This window comes from Myotis myotis, unplaced genomic scaffold (assembly GCF_014108235.1).
Source record: "Myotis myotis isolate mMyoMyo1 unplaced genomic scaffold, mMyoMyo1.p scaffold_m19_p_5, whole genome shotgun sequence".
Taxonomy (NCBI): Eukaryota; Metazoa; Chordata; class Mammalia; order Chiroptera; family Vespertilionidae; genus Myotis; species Myotis myotis.
Window position 1 is genome coordinate 37,008,125 of NW_023416357.1, and position 17,023 is coordinate 37,025,147.

The following is a 17,023-nucleotide window of genomic DNA, read 5'->3' on the forward strand; positions in this document are numbered from 1 at the left end:
CCAGCAAGGCTGAGGGACCCACCCGTGCATGAATTCGTGCACTGGGCCTCTGGTAAGAAAATGCAAAATAAGGAAAAAATTATATATATATATATATATATATATATATATATATATATATATATATGAAAGGCTAAGTGACTGTATGACATGCATTGACCACCAAGGGGAAGAAACAACACAGGAGCTGCTGAGCTGCTATGACTTGGCAGTGGTGGTTCTCCGGTGATGCACAGCTACTGGGACCACAGAGGCCGGTCAGGCTTCCTGTGGGTTTGTGCAGGAGCCAGTCTGCAAGGCCGGCCAGGGGAGAGCATGCTGCCCACCCGGCTTTCATGCAGCGCTGCTGGGAAGCCCAGAGGCCCACGCTGTGCCCTGGCCCATGGCATCCGGCCACGCTCACCGCATCTCCACATAGGGACTCAGGTGCCATGACTCAGGTGGAAGGGGGCATGTGGGGGCCCGGGGGCCCAGGTGCTGCCCAGGGTCCAGAGGTCAGCTGGGACTTGCCCTTCCACACCAGACACTCATGCTTCGATCGCCAGCCAGGCCTAGACACCACACCCATGCACAGATTTCATGCATGGATCCTCTAGTTTTAAAATAATTATGACGGTGTAGCAACAGTTAGGTAAAAAAAAAAAAAGATCACAATATTCTATCTAGTTCATTATTGCGAGAGAAAAAATGAGAAACCTAAATGACATCAATAAAAACATCCTATATAATAAAAGGCCAGGACCATAAGCGTAACGACCGGAACAACTGCTCGACCAGTCGCCATGGGGTGCGTCCCTCCCCCGAACCCTGCAGAGTCCAATCGAAGCATGGCGATTCCATGCAACAGTGAACGTGGGAGGGAGGGACTGGGGAGGGAGGGACGGGGGTAGGGGGGGCAGTGGGAGTGTTGGCGGCATGGCGGAACTGGGGACTGTTGAGCAGCAGTAGCAAACGGCAAGCGGCAGTGAGCATCCAGCAGCAAGGTGCGCTGAGCAGCGCAGGGTGGGGAGCTTCGCAGAGCGTTGAGGGACAGCAAATGTCTCGGGGTGTCACGGGAAGTCGGGGGGTATTGCAGAGCATCAGACATGGCCCTGATCGCAGGCTAGGCCTAAGAACCCTACTCGCACACGATTTCATGTGCTGGGCCTCTAGTAGTTAAATAATTATGGGAGATATATATATATAATTAGCAAAATTTGCAGCCCTATTAAAAAGAATGAGGAAAGTCTATATGTATTGACATGAGAAGATCTCCAAGATATATAGTTAGATGGAAAACACAAGTCGCAAGTCAGTATGTAAAATAAGATCCCATAAATTAGGATGTGTATGTATATGTGCATGTGTGAGTATATATGTAAATACAAAATCAAAAGTCTGAAAGGTTACATACTCAGTGCTAATAGGGATTATATCTAGGGAGGAGACTAGCATGAAATGGCTAAGGAAAACTAATATCATTTTATATCCTTCTATATTGTTGGAACTTTTCACAATTAGCATTATTACTTTTTATATTTTTTTTAAAAATTAAATCTTTATTGTTCAGATTATTACGTTTGTTCCTCTTTTTCCCCCCCCCCATAACTCCCCTCCTCCCAGTTCCCGCCCCACCCTCCACCCTCACTCCCCACCCACTGTCCTCATCCATAGGTGCACGATTTTTGTCCAGTCTCTTCCCGCATCTCCCACACCCCTTTCCCCCCCAAGAATGGTCAGTCCATTCCCTTTCTATGTCCCTGATTCTATTATAATCACCAGTTCATTCTGTTCATCAGATTATTTATTCACTTGATTCTTAGATTCACTTGTTGATAGATGCATATTTGTTGTTCATAATTTGTATCTTTACCTTTTTCTTCGTCTTCTTAAAGGATACCTTTCAGCATTTCATATAATCCTGGTTTGGTGGTGATGAACTCCTTTAGCTTTTCCTTATCTGTGAAGCTCTTTATCTGACCTTCAATTCTGAATGATAGCTTTTCTGGATAAAGTAATCTTGGTTGTAGGTTCTTGGTATTCATCACTTTGAATATTTCTTGCCACTCCCTTCTGGCCTGCAAAGTTTCTGTTGAGAAATCAGCTGACAGTCGTATGGGTATTCCCTTGTAGGTAACTGAGTTTCTTTCTCTTGCTGTTTTTAAGATTCTCTCTTTATCTTTTGCTCTTGGCATTTTAATTATGATGTGTCTTGGTGTGGTCCTCTTTGGATTCCTTTTGTTTGGGGTTCTCCGCGCTTCTTGGACCTGTAAGTCCATTTCTTTCACCAGGTGGGGGAAGTTTTCTGTCATTATTTCTTCAAATAGGTTTTCAATATCTTGGTCTCTCTCATCTTCTGGAACCCCTATAATTCTGATGTTGGTACGCTTGAAGCTGTCCCAGAGGCTCCTTACACTATCCTCGCATTTTTGGATTCTTTTTTCATTTTGCTTTTCCAGTTGGGTGTTTTTTGCTTCCTCGCATTTCAAATCATTGACTTGATTCTTGCGCTCCTCTGGTCTGCTGTCGGGAGTCTGTATAATATTCGTTATTTCAGTCCGTGTATGCTTAATTTCTATTTGGTTCCCCAATATAACATCGAGGGTCTCATTAGTTTTCTTGTAGATCTCATTAAGTTTATCGGCGGCTTCTAAACAGTTCTTGAGAGACCTTAAAAGTGTGGTTCTAAACTCTATATCTTCCATTGACAATTTTGTCCTGTTTCTTTGTCTCCGCATTTTGTTATGCTTCCTTGGTGCACCCCCTAGTGGTCTTTGTTCGAAGTCTTATAGTTGAACCTTGATTGTTGTAGCTAATACCAGGGAGGGTTTGACCTCCAGGCCAAGTGGCTATGAGAATCAGCTGTGTCTGCAGTGAGAGAACTTCTGTCCTCTAGGGAGGTGCTAATCTAGCCTTTGCCTGAGGCTATCCGGCAAATGCCTCTGTGCAGGGCTTGGGCAGGGCGGGTCGCACAGGATCAACAGGGTGGGCCGGAGAGAGCAGTTATGGCGGCTCTCAGTCCTGTCCCCCGGGGCTCTGCCTCTCTGAGTCCCAGCACCCGCTGCAAAGCTCGGAGAGAAAGCTGCACTCGCTCTGACCGAAGCCAGACAGTCCCGCTTCTCCCGTTTGAGTCTGGGTCCCTAAAGACTCGCCTGTATCTGGAGCTCAGAGTCTGCGACTCCCTCCCAATTGAAAACACCAACCGCGCCCTCCGCCGCCAGCCCGCTCCGCGCACTCCGCACCTCAGAATTTGACTTCAGCACTGCGCTTCCTCTGAGTGTCCGTATGCGTTTCTCCTTCCTCCTAGTTGTAGGACTTCCACTCAGCCAGCGTTCCTGTGGTTCTGGGTGATGTCCTTTCCGTCTTTTAGTTTCACTTTTGAAGTAGTTGTTCAAAGCAGCAAACTCCTGCGTTACCTATGCCGCCATCTTGGTTCTCCTTCACCTCAATTATCTACTTTTTATATTTTTAATAATTTTAAATCTTTATTATTATTGTGTTATGTGCTATTGAGTCAGCTCCAACTCCTGGTGACACTATGAATGAGTGATGCCAAGTCAAATATTAATCTCATCAAGAAATACCCTCACTGGCACATCAGAATAACATTTAACCATATGTCTGGTCACCCAGTGGCTTACTTAAGTTGACACATAAAATTCACCATATGCCTGCCCTATTCTTCCTTCTCTCATATGCCCTCTCCTGAGAGCAATCCCTTAACAAATCCCTTAAACAAGCATTCCTATCTCAGGCTCTGCTTCTAGGGAATGTGACTTAAACTATCTACTATGTGCCAAGAACTTTAAATACCAATCATAATTCAATCTCCATGGCATAAAGCAATACATAATGGTAGGAGTAAGCTATCATAACAATTGACAGCATGGATTTAAAAATATCTTGAGATATAACTTACCTCAAAATCTGAGTTTAAAATAGATATATTAGCTGGATAACCTTAGGCAGTTATATATCTCCCTTAAGCTCAGTTGTGAGGATTAAATTGGCCCCTCACTAGTATTTTTTGAGTAAATGGGAGGAGATAAATGCCTACAATGTTCATATAACAGCATCTGGTTCAGAGTAAAAGCTCAATAAATAAAGTATACTGATATTCAGCTATCAGTTAAAGCCTGAGCCCTTGAAATCTAGGTCAGCTTGGATAGAACCACTAAGATCTATGAAAATCTGAAGTTCTCACAAGCTTTCTAGAAATTCTCAAGAGCTTCCGTTCTCTTGATCCCTGACTCCTGGGCACCTGTGTCATCTCAATAATCAGACATAAAACCCAGGCCTTCCAACCACTTATGTAACTCACACACAACCGAACTTCCATGCAACATTAGTGAACTTAGCAGACTTTATCAAAAATTAAGCCAGGAGGAGGAGAAGGCAAGTAGACCAGCTGAGGGCACGGAAAATGGAGACCATCACAGCAACACACAATTTGAATAAATTGGGGAATATTACAGTTCTTTTTTTTTTATCTTTATTGCTCAAAGTATTACATATGTCCCGTGCTCTCCTTTCACCCCCTCCACACCTGCCCCCGCTTCCAGGCCTACCACACTATTGTCTGTGTCCATGGGCTATACAAACATGCATATAAGTCCTTTGGTTAATCTCTTCCTGTCCCCCTCTCCCCCCTTCCCTCTGAGATTCATCAGTCTGTTCCATGCTAATGAGCAAAATTTACTGATGAACAAAATAGAGCCAGAGACATGGAAGCATCACAGTTCTTAAAACGTCCTCTGGCCCAACACCCCTGTCACCTTGCCATTTCACTGGTCTCATTGCTTTCCTGCCTCCCTCCCTCTTGCTGGCTCCTCTCACCTCTCTCCTCCCTTCTCTCCTCCTTGCCCCATTCTTTACCCTCTTCTAAAAACAGTGAAGTTCTGCCCTAGCCAGTTCAGCTCAGTGGACAGAGCATTGGCCTGCTGACTGAAGGGTCCCGGGTTTGATTCCGGTCAAGGGTGCGTGCTGGATTATGGGCTCAATCCCCAGTAGGGGGCATGCAGGAGGCAGCCAACCAATGATTAAATTTTTTTTTTTTAAAGTGAAGTCCTCCCAATACAGACCTACCCCCCAACTCCTGTTCCCAGATTTTCACAACCAAGCCCAAGGCACTAGGCAGGAAAGGGACCTCTTCTTTAACCAGATCCACACTCCTGGGGAAAAAGCTTTCATTTAAAATATATAATTTGTGTTCCTATAACACTCTATGTACAGATCCCTATGAGGATAAATTTTTACCTTCATTTTACACATGAGGAAATGGAGACTAAAAGAGGTTAGCTCCCTTGCCCAAATCAAACGGTACAGCTAGGATTTGAACCCAGATCTGCTTAATTCATGGCCAGTGCTCTCAAATGCTGTTCTACAAAAAAAAAAAAAAAAAAAAAAAAATCCCAAGAGGCCATTCAGCAAAATTCAAGTCTGTGGCAACAGTCTGTACCTCCACTTAGCCAGCTGTCCCTCAGAGATATGCCAGTGCTTTCCAGGGGCTTGGGCAAAGTAACATGAATTACTCAGCACAAACTATCAGACCCACTGCAGAAACATGCAACAAACGTGATCCGCCATCTTCTGTGAAGAGTGATTTTCCTGTTCATTTCCCATATTCTTTTGATTTTATTTTTTTTTTCAGACAAGTTTGTGCATACAAGCTCTTAAAGTCTCTCCTATTTGGAATTATGGAATGTAATAACTCAGTGGGTAATGAAAAATGTGCTCAATGAATATTTGATGATTAACTAAATGAAATGCCAATGTTTCAGTAATGTGCAGCAGCAGATGGTTGGATAGTAGGATGTGCCATTGTTGAAGGGATTTTAACCCCAAGTTCATCTGAGCCCAAAGAAGGTGAATTCATTCTTCATTACTTAATAATGGTCCCACAGACACAAGCCCATACTTATTTTACCATACTTCTGTGAGGATTAATTTTTTCCAAAGGATAAAACATTTTTTCTTGCTTTGTTTTTCAATGAAATGCCTTAGTCACTGAGTTATTTCAGGCCCTAACAAAACAAAAACAAAAAAAAGTTCGAACTGAAGGTTTCAATAGTATTTCTCTAAAATAAAATCTAAGGTTGACACCAATTCTTACCTCATATCTGTATTGTTTGGTGTTTCAAAGCAGTCACCACAATTCTGAAAATATTTGAAAGAAAGAAACATCCAGTGGCAAAATTTTTCACTTTGAGAGCCCAAAGTGAAAATTTGCAAAGGGACCTCCTCATAGATCCAATGCTCCCTAAAACATCCTTACAGCCCATCAGACCCTTTGGTGACTTTCCTGAGCATGACAAAAACCTTTTAGACAGCTACTATCTTAAAAGACCGTTCCCATGACTGTCAGCCCGTTTTCATCTCAAATGTGCCACAGATCAGCAGTGTGGCTTTGAGTACGTTGTTAAGTGGCTGTAAGCCTCCGTCTCCTCCTGGGTAAAATCAGAGGCTGGCACCTGTGCTCATTAGCGCTCCTAGTGCTGATACTTCGTGATCCAATCAAGCTCAAAGAGAAGGAAATGGCCAACTGCAGTGCCTAGGATGATCGTAGGTCCAAAGGCCATTTCTCAGAAGCTCGGACTGCTGGTGGCAGGGCCACCCTATCTCCATCTGGAGACGCGGGCTCTGCTCAAGCACGGGCAGAGCGTCCTCAGCCCCGGGGGCAGCCTCTTCTTAATTCACACAAAGGAATCATCTGAGCTCCTTTGAAAGGAAAAGCAACAGTTCAATGAAAATGTACCTTTGGCTACTAGCCTATATGGTAAGAGAATGAAAGCTCAAATACAAGAGGGTCTATCATTTCTTATTCATTCCTCTCACTTGGACAACAAAGCCAACTTTAAAGAAATGAAAGAACTGCCCCTTTACAAAGAGTTGTGAGCAAAATCAATAAAGGATTTTAAGGACACTTATTGGTATAGAGGCCTCAGAAGACACTGACAATTGGATTCAGATGATCCATCCATAATTTCAAACGTTTTCTTTTTTTTTTTTTAAATGTTTTATTGACTTTTTACAGAGAGGAAGGGAGAGAGATAGTTAGAAACATCGATGAGAGAGAAACATCGATCAGCTGCCTCCTGCACATCTCCCACTGGGGATGTGCCCACAACCCAGGTACATGCCCTTGACCGGAATCGAACCTGGGACCTTTCAGTCCGCAGGCCGATGCTCTATCCACTGAGCCAAACCGGTTTCGGCTCAAACGTTTTCTGATGTGTCCGACAGACCTTCTGAATACTTGCCTCCACAGTCTCTCCTGAGCGCCTGGTCATTACTTTCTCCTTCTGTTGTAAGTCTCTCTCTTAACCCTGGTGCCACAGATAAACCCAGGAATGCTCAGATGTCCAAACTGCACAGTGAATGAGCCCAGCCTGTCACACCTAAGACCAGGAATGTGGAGAATCAGGGGATCAAATGGGGAGCAAGAAGGGGAGGCGGAATGTGACCATCACATCCACTGTTCTCACTGTTCGGCATCTCACAGCATTTGGAGCCAAAGCTGTTCCAGGACCTCAAGCTCTTTTTTGGGATATCAGTTAAGGCCTCTTAAGGAGGTGACCTTGAAGCTGAAGTCTAACTGATGAGCTGGGCCTGGGAAGTGCAGAGACAGCACGTACCAAGAAGCCTAGAAGGTTTTAAAAACATAAAGAAGAGCAATGTGGCTGGAGAACAGTTCGTGGAGTATAGTGGCTCCAGGTGAGATGGGCAGAGGCCAAGTCAAACAAGACCTCTGGCTTATGTTGGGTTCTGCTGACAGGCCATGCACAAAGATTTGAATGCAACTGTTTATTTATTTGGAGGAAGCACAGGAAGGGAGCAAGAAAGTGAGACAGGAAGGGAAGGCAAGCAGTACAGGGACATCAGTGAGCCGTTTACCGCTGTAGCAGTAAGGCTCCACCCTGTGAGACCTCTGGAAGACTGCACACAGCACACCTCAGAGTCCTACCACCAGAGGGCAAGGAGAGTTGGGATATTTATCCACCAATTCTTGTCCATCACTGGTTGACACCAGCTCCTGGGACATTAACTCCCAGGGGCTTCCTGATCCAGCTGGCAGCCCAAAAACCTGACAGAAAGTTGCAGGTGCCTACAGTTAGAAAGGTGCCCATTACACAGACACAGTGAGTCCCAGGGAAGTATCAACAGCCCTGCTACAGCTTTGTAGACAAAAGTAAGAACTTTGGATTTTACTCTAGGTGCATTAGGAAGCCATGGATCCATCACATCTAGATGAAGGGCGGTAAACCAGGCATCAACTTTCCCACTGACAACTTAAGATGGTTGTTCTTGCTTCTACGTAGAGAGGGACTGGGGGAGGGAGGAGGCACAGAGTGCAGGTGTTATTTACTCTAAAACCCAATGTAGTTCAAGGTTAAGTAGCTTTCCCAGATCTTTCTCATAGAGACTAACCCAAAGCATCTCCTGGCCTTATCTACCCTGTCAGCCATCCCTTCCTAAAACATCCTCTATTTTTCTTTGCCCTGGGTGGTTAATGCCCTCACCTTTGACCATTCAGACATAGGCTCTTTTAGAAAGACACATCACTCAAGTTCTTCCTCACCTAATTGACGCACAATTTGTCATCTACACACGGATTAGGTGCCATTTGGCTTCGCAGCAGCACACTACATCCACCAGCAAATAGGGACATGGGGAAAGGATTACACTTTCAAAAGGCATGTGAAACATCAGTAAGTCAGACAGTGGGTTCCAATGCTGCCACTCCCTCTTTCTTCCCATGTGACGGGTGACAAATCACTTACCTTCCCTGAGACTGTAAAACAGGGGTAAAATTTCTTCCATAGAGAGCTGTGAGAAATAAAGGAGGCATTACAGACACAAGCGCCTGTACATAATAAGTGCTCAATTAATGTGTTCGTTACTGTTATTATAATGAATGTACAATGAGTACTCACATGTGCCCTTACCACTGAGTCCCATTTACAGGGTCAGAGAGAAAATAATGCTCGCACACATGCACACACACACATACACCTTTGTTTACTCTGATGATCTGTCTAGTTTGAAGTAATCCAGGCCAAGGTTTTCTCTCATTATCCTGAAAAATTATGTGTCGGCTGTATGCACTGTACCCTGAACATCTAAGAAATTACTTAACTTATGGCCTGGGCACTTCAGAATGTCAGCATGAAGAAAGCCAAGCAAAATTTAAGGATTACTAAGCAAACACCTAATATTCCTAATGCCAAAGGAAAAGAGGAGTATGTTGTTCCTATTTTATAGCTATTTTTTAGATAGAAAAGAGTGATTGGGCCTAGAAATTCATGTGTTGTGAGCAAAAATTATTAATATGATGTGGAGGATTGGGTCCCACCTATTCTTTCCCTTTTAAGTGAACAGCATGACTTTGGCAGCAACTAAAAGCTAATGGCCGGCCAATGATGAGCTCTTCTGTCAGAAGGATAAACTGGAGGCCATTTGGGACTTGTTTTTTACTTCCACCCATTCTCCAGTGCCTACAATTAAAAATGGGCCAATCAAACATCACATTCCTCATTTATTTAAACAAAAGTAGAAAATTATACCCATCCACATAGAGACTGACCTCTTTAACAGGTATGGAAACCAAAATGTGGGTGTTTGAGTCCGAGTTCTTGCCTTGTGCAATCAATGAAGTCGTAGACAAAAACGATTAACGGAACCAAGGTTTTTTGGGAGAAGCCAGTCCTGAAAAAGGTGTAGCTGGGGTTCCAGGAGCAGGCCAGGGTCCAGAGCTCCCTTTCTATGTTACAGTCGGGAGTGGTTTAGTAAACAAGCTAATTAAAGTTTAATAGTCCACGTGTGAAGGCCCCACCACAGGAACCAAGGAACAAGAACCCATTGCATGCCGGGAAGAAGAGAGCAAATTCGGGAAAGAAAGTGCACGCCTTTTAATTTGGGGGTGGAGACAGCCTTGCTAGCTCCTGATTGGTTTTTCAAAGAATTTTGCCTTAGCAACATCCTTGGGATTGGCTTATACGCCTTACTGCCTTGTGATTGGTTATCTGCACGCTGTTTTTCTTAGCAATTTCCATACATTTTCAAGTTCATACCTCTGTGCACACCCTGCCTTCCCTGCCCAGTTGGGATGTCTTAGTAATTCTCTTTGTCTCCCCAGTATGATATCTGAAAAACTAGGAGGGAAAAGGCTTCTAATCCCATGGCTCCTTTTTTCTGTGCCACACCCCATAATTACTGATGCTTCCTTTAGGGCAGTGGTTCTCAACCTTGGCTGCACATTAGAATCACCTGGGAATCTTCTTAAAATCCTGATTTCTGGGCCTCATCCTCCGGAAATTGTTTCTTTGTTATGGGGTGGGGCCACCACGTTAGTAACAAAGAAACAGAATTTCCAGAGGATGAGGCCCAGAAATCAGGATTTTAAAAAGATCCCCAGGTGATTCTAATGTGCAGCCAAGGTTGAGAACCACTGCTTTAGGGCAAGCATGTCAAACTCAGCCTGGGCCTCATGCCTCTTTTATTTAACCTGTGTTAGCCTTTGAGTTTGGCATGCTTGCTTCAGGGAGTAGGTTCAAGAGTATTGAACTTGGTTGGAGTCAGGGAATTCCATCTCTGCACCTCAGTGTTGTCATCTGAGAGTGTTGAATTATAGTGATAAGAAGTCTTTGGATTTAAGTAGCTTATGCTCTCAGGTACTGCTAAGCGGCAACTCAGCCAATGTTTTCCCCCTTGAAACGGGGAGGGGGACATTGGTTGAGTTGCCACTTAGCAGTCAGTACCTGAGAGCATAAGCTAGGGGGGCTTCTAAACTTTTCCAGAAAGGAACAAAATGATGGAGAAGGAATAGGGGCAGGGCACGGAGGAAGGGCACAGTAGCATTCTTGCTAAGAGGCTCTGTGGAAGCCACTATGACAGTGGTTCTCAACCTTCTGGCCCTTTAAATACAGTTCCTCATGTTGTGACCCAACCATAAAATTATTTTCGTTGCTACTTCATAACTGTAATGTTGCTACTGTTATGAATCATAATGTAAATATCTGATATGCAGGATGGTCTTAGGCGACCCCTGTGAAAGGGCCGTTCGACCGCCAAAGGGGTCGCAACCCACAGGTCGAGAACCGCTGCACTATGAAGTTATGTGGGATAAATGAGGAGTCAATCAAGTGACACAACCTCCTACTCCCTCTTGGAGAATTGAAGAGAAAGTATGATCTTCTCCACAGCTCTAAAATGTCCAAGCTTTACATCACATATTCAACTTTCAAAGTACTTTCAAAATCATTTCAATACTTGCCGACACTGTATGCATTGATCTGAATAGCGAATAAATGTTGGCATCTTCTTCTACAGTTTCTGTCAGAACACAATGCCTCCCTTGTCTCTGCACACTCCAACATTACAAGGCCTGTGGGGTTTGGGGATTATATTTGACAATTTCTTCTACCACCTTCATGCTCATGCAGACCCATTATGTTCTGTCAATTCCACCTCCTGCACCAAAAAAAAAAAAAAATAGCAGAATGTCTTCTATGTTCAGCAGGATGGTCAACTTCAGCAAATTTCCTTTTCTTTTCTCTCAACAAATGCACAAAGACAGGACAGGTACAGTGGTACCACCAATATATGCCTGAGTTCAAGCTGTCAACCATGTCGCAACCATGATTATGTCAGCTGCTGCCACCGGTGCTTTGTTCCTGCCATTATGAAGTTAATATAAAGCAGTGGTTCTCAAACTGTGGTGTGCATCAGAATCCCCTGGGAAACTTATTAAAATAGAGATTGCTGCCCTCCCTCCCCCTACCAAGAGTTTCTGGTTCAAGTCTAAGATGGGGCCTATGAATCTGCATTTCTCACAGGTTACTAGGTGCCTCTGAGGCTCCCGGTCCAGAAACCAAGCTTTGAGAATCACTGATGTAGGGAAATATATGAATTGAAGTAAGTTGGAACCTGCTTGTCAGAGAAGGAAATCTGGGCTCATTTTAAAATATATATTTTATTGATTTTTTTACAGAGAGGAAGGGAGAGGGATAGAGAGTTTGAAACATCAATGAGAGAGAAACATCGATCAACTCCCTACTGGGGATGTGCCCGCAACTAAGGTACATGCCCTTAACCGGAATCGAACCTGGGACCCTTGAGTCTGCAGGCCGACGCTCTATCCATTGAGCCAAACCAATTAGGGCTGGGCTCATATTAATTTTTCCTTAAATTCATATACAATTAACATTTGCTGAGTATACAAGGCACTGGGTTAAAAGCTTTCAAACACTTTTAATTCTCACAATTGTCATCTCGTTTTAAAAGAGAAACAAATTGAGACTGCAGAGCTAGTAAGAGCAGGAGCCAGAATTCAAGCTCAGGTCTTTGGACTCCCATTCTGTCGGGTTACCTCAATGATGCAGTAAACTCCTGTTCTCTAGGAAGCTGCCAAAGGGCTCTGAGCAGAGGTTGTAAATGGCATTGATGGAGGATGGGGAGGTGCTCAGGGCCATCAAAGGAGCTCTCTCCACATGCACATCTAGCTTAGTGGGCTGACAGACCGATTCCCTTCCCTGTACCTCAGCTCTGCCAACTGTGAAACGAAAGACCAGAATAGTTGCCACCTACCCCCAGCTTGTTCCCAAGAATGAGATAAGAGCCCTCAGCTATTATACAAGAAGCAATTTTTCTTTCGAACCCCTCAGCTTGCTGAGTAGTCTGAAAGGCGCCAAATCTTATGAAGGATGGTGTTCACCTTTACTCTCTTGAACCTAGGGCAGTGGTCACCCTGTTCTCCCATCCTGGGGCCTCCACCCCTCCCCTAAGCCCATTATCAACAAGCTGGGAACTCAAAGTTCAAAGCGTGTTCCTAAAATGATGTGTGCATTTCAGAAACTCTATTTGTTCCCGCAGAGTGACTGATGAGAACTCCTCTGACAGCTCAGCTGGACACAGTCTTAGGTGTTCTTCAGATCCCGCCCTCACCCAGTACGTCCGAGGCCCCTGAGGCATATGTTGTCGGCTCTGCTTGCTGAGTAACTGGCAGGAGGCACGTCGCACCTATTTTGTAAGCTTAGAAGGGCTGTGTCGAGAGTCTCATCCTCTTAGAATTAAGACTCTTTTGTGGCGCTTAATTGGTCTGTCTAATGAACTGAGAGAAACGCTGGGGTTCCACCTTAGTCAACGACTGAACATGCCAGAGAATACATAAGTGTTCTGGAGTCACAGTGAGCAAATAAAAGATGGATTTCTTTTTGTTTCCTTTTCTTGGCTTTCTGTCTCAAAGGGAGGGCCTGTCTCCCTTTTCCCCAGTCTCTCCTTGTGGGTGTTTGTTTATTAATGGAGCAATACTCTGAAAGCCATAGCCTCTCTCTCTGAAGTTTTGATTGTAATGGAAACAGTCGCCAGGGGGTGAAGTGTCACTGTGTTATCTAATGATCAAGGACAGCACGCCGGAGAGAGTGAGCAGCCAGGGTCGCTGGCTATCACCACAGGGCTTATGCTGCCTCCACTCTGGGCCCTGCCAGTGACTAATTGATTTGTGAATGTGCTTGGAGGTACTTTGAGTGAGAAAGACACTTTATATCTGCTGTGACAAATCTTCGGAGGAACAAAATATCCATTCCATGCACAAACCTCCCTGCTTGACTCTTTCCTCCATTCAATTCCCAGCTAGCTAAATCTTCAGCACGCAAAGAACCAAGGAGACAAAAAAGTCTTCTGATGGCCAGTTGCTGACAAACAGAGATTAGCACATGAGGAAACGAAACCAGAATCACTGGTAGAAATAAGGGGCAGAAAAGTAGGCAAGAAGGAAAGAAAGTGGCTCTGTGGCCTTTAAGCCACTAATTTACAACAATTACCAGATCCCAAAGTCAACATGTTCTGTTTCTACCACTGGCCAGGAATGAAGATCAGGCATGAAAGCCAGACTCTTGTAGTGCGGCTTCCTGGAAACTTCATTTAACACAGTAGATTCTAACGACTAATTTTTTTACCTCCAGCAGCAATCTTAATGTTTCTATACATAGACTCAAAAGTGCTGTCAGCCTTCTGTAAAGCCAACCCCAAAATCTACCAATGGGTTGATTTGACATGTCTTGCCACCCAACTGGGGATGGGACTCGAATTCTGGCTTTCTGATTCAGCTTCTGCCTACAGTGCATTTGCTTTTCAAAAGAAGTTTTTGAAACAGAAACAGTTGAAGGAATATTGATAAGAGAACTGAGCTTTTATCAAAAGCTGCTTCTTGTAAGTGGACTTGGCTCCAACTCAGAGTTCTTCCCCTATTGTTGACTGACCCCAGCATACCCTTGGGTGGAAGCCAGTAAAGTTATTCCTGGGCCTTTTTTACATGCAAATGTTAAACATCTTGGATAGCTAGGACAGGAAGGCTAAATTCATTCATTTATTCACTCAGCCAGTATTTATTAAGTACCTGAAATGTGCCAGACTCAAAAGTAGAACTTATTTTTTAATCACTATGTGTAATGTTTGTTCTGCAGAAATAACTGGCTCATGTATATTTTTTTTTTGGAGTATGCCAGGAGATTGTGGATGGAAGAACACTTTTCTCCCTTCTTCACAGCCTCTAAGATAAGTTCCATAGTGGGGAGCGTTCTGGAATATTGGACTATTTTCAAACTGCTAAGAACATTGATTGCTTTGGCAACTGCTATTCCATTGGCTTAAATCTGGTACAGCACAGAATAGCTCATAGCTTTCCAGAACCACCTACACCTAGAACCCATGTAAGTACAACTTCACTTAGGACATTTTCTAAAATACCTACTGGTACAGCAGAGAATTTTTTATTTTTTATTTTTTATTGATTTCAGAGAGGAAGAGAGAGGGAGAGAAAAATAGAAACATCAATGATGAGAGGGAATTATTGATCGGCTGCCTCATGCACATTCCCTACTGGAAAATAAGCCCGCAACCCAGGCATATGCCCTTGACTAGAATTGAATTTGGGCTCTATCCATTGAGCCAAACCGGTTAGGGCAGCAGAGAATTTTTTAATGAATTTTAAACACAGTCAGAGGTTATCATCCCACCCATTGCTGGACTCTCAATTGCCACAGGTGACCAAGAAGGCCCAACATCAGAAACCAGTCAAAATACTACGGCTGGTGCTGGCTTTGACAGCACATATACTGAAACTGGAACAGTACAGAGGAGATTAGCATGGCCCTCTGTGAAGATGACATGCCAATTCCTGAAGCATTCCATGTTTTTCTGTTGGCTGGTGCAATCCAGTGGTGAGCTGATTCTAAACTCCAGCCCAGGAAACAGGGTTGTTCTTCATGTGGATGACTCTATGCTGAAGCATGGGATCAGAAACAAAGATAATAATAATAATAATAATAATAATAATCTTTTTAATCTTTTGAAAATTCCATCAAATTCCATCATTCTTGTTCTATAAAGTGGATAAGTATTTCTTATCAAGCTTCACAGGATTCAAATTAATCCTTCATTGCTGTATAGACAAAGTAATGCAATTATAATAAAAAGAAGTTATATTTCAATGGTCCTTACTAGTTTATAAAACATTTTATAGTTTACAAAAGCATTTTCTCATTTAATCAGAGCATTTTAACATTCACTCAACAGACATTTATTAACTCCCTAAAAAGTTTCGCTAGTGCCTTGCACAGTACTTGGTGGATGAAGAGTATGATATGGTCTCTGCCCTCAAGAAAACCGGAGTTCAGTGAGTAAGGAAGACAAGTCAACAATAACTTTAACATGATGTAAGTGTAATGGAGAAGTACAAACATATTATGTATTCAAATAATTTTTCAATGGTATTTGGAGACAATCTGTTTACTTATAAAGTCCTAGACACCAGAATATCTTGGTATATGTGCATAGAGAGAAACATAATATAGTATTTTTTCATGGTGGTACAAGACTGGGTATAGCAATTCTTGTGTGGAAAAGATGGTGGTAGTAGAAGTGGTGATGATGGTGGGTTTGGGAAAATGTGGTCACTTCTTGGTTGATCAGAATTGATATTCTTTTTTGTTAAAGTACAAATCCCTAGCGCTGGCGGGTGTAGTTCAGTTGGTTGGAGCTTTGTCCCATACACCAATAGGTGGTGGGTTTGACTCCTGGTCAGGGCACATACCCAGGTTGCAGGTTTGATCCCTAGTTGGGTGCGTGCAGGAGGCAACTGGTCAATGTTTATCCCTCTTCCTCCCCCTCTTCCTCATTCACTCCCTTCCTCTCTCTAAGATCTTTTTTTTTTTAAGTGCAAATCCCCAGCCATCCCTGAAACATCCCTCTTTATAACTTGGCAGTCCAGTGATTCACCTTAGAGTAAATATATACCCAATCACAGCAATGACAACCACAAAATATTATTTGGTAATGAATCATGTGCTGAAGACCTGATAGCCAGTGGCCTCTTAGAAATGTGCCCCAAAGTTAAGAAAAAGAAGAAAGAAGCCCTCTACTCAAACCCACCTTGGATGACTTGAGCACCATTTGCATGAACAGCAGAGGCAACAATAATCGTGAGGAGGGTGAGAAAGCCACAGGGGAGGAAGAAGCCAAACACAATGGAAAGCAGATGACATCAGCCCCTGGCTCCTGCAGCCCCACAAGAGCAAGCATGAAATAAGTCTCTTGCAGAAGGGCGACTCTGAGAAAGGAAAAAAAAAAAATGGTCGTAATAAATCTTAAGAAAAGCCAACAAAAGAAAATGTTGGACAATTTGTTGGATAAATATTCAGTAAGGCTGATCCACCTTACTGTGTTGTTGTAAAGAACAGCTAATAAAAAAAGATTGTCAAGGACACTGCAAACATAAAAGAACTAACCAATAATAAGAACATTAATAATAAGGAAGGGCTGAGGAATGAAACCAGTTTCATCAAGACCAAAGATGTTGAGCAACCAGCCCAGAAATAAGGAAAACAGATACAAGTGCCTGGAGGTGGTGCAAACAAACAAGAACCAAAATACTTTTTGCTCTTAATTTTTTAAAAGAAGACAAGTTTACAGGGTATAAGACTATAAATAAATATTGGCCAATGGGCTATTGCTTTTCCCTGGAGGCAGCTCCCTTTGAAATGACTTC

At 43.4% G+C, this 17,023-nt stretch overlaps 1 long non-coding RNA gene and 1 other non-coding gene across 2 annotated transcripts in view; one reads left to right on the forward strand and one right to left on the reverse strand.

The window, feature by feature from the left end:
• Positions 1–14,981: 14,981 nt before the first annotated feature.
• LOC118656788 overlaps positions 14,982–17,023 on the reverse strand; it is a 43,653-nt gene continuing 41,611 nt past the window's right edge. Inside the window, exon 6 of the long non-coding RNA XR_004967692.1 lies at positions 14,982–15,259. This is a non-coding gene — a long non-coding RNA (uncharacterized LOC118656788). The remainder of the gene's footprint in view (positions 15,260–17,023) is intronic.
• On the forward strand, positions 15,069–15,174 carry LOC118657155. The gene has a single exon (XR_004967889.1). It is a non-coding gene; the product is annotated as a U6 spliceosomal RNA (small nuclear RNA).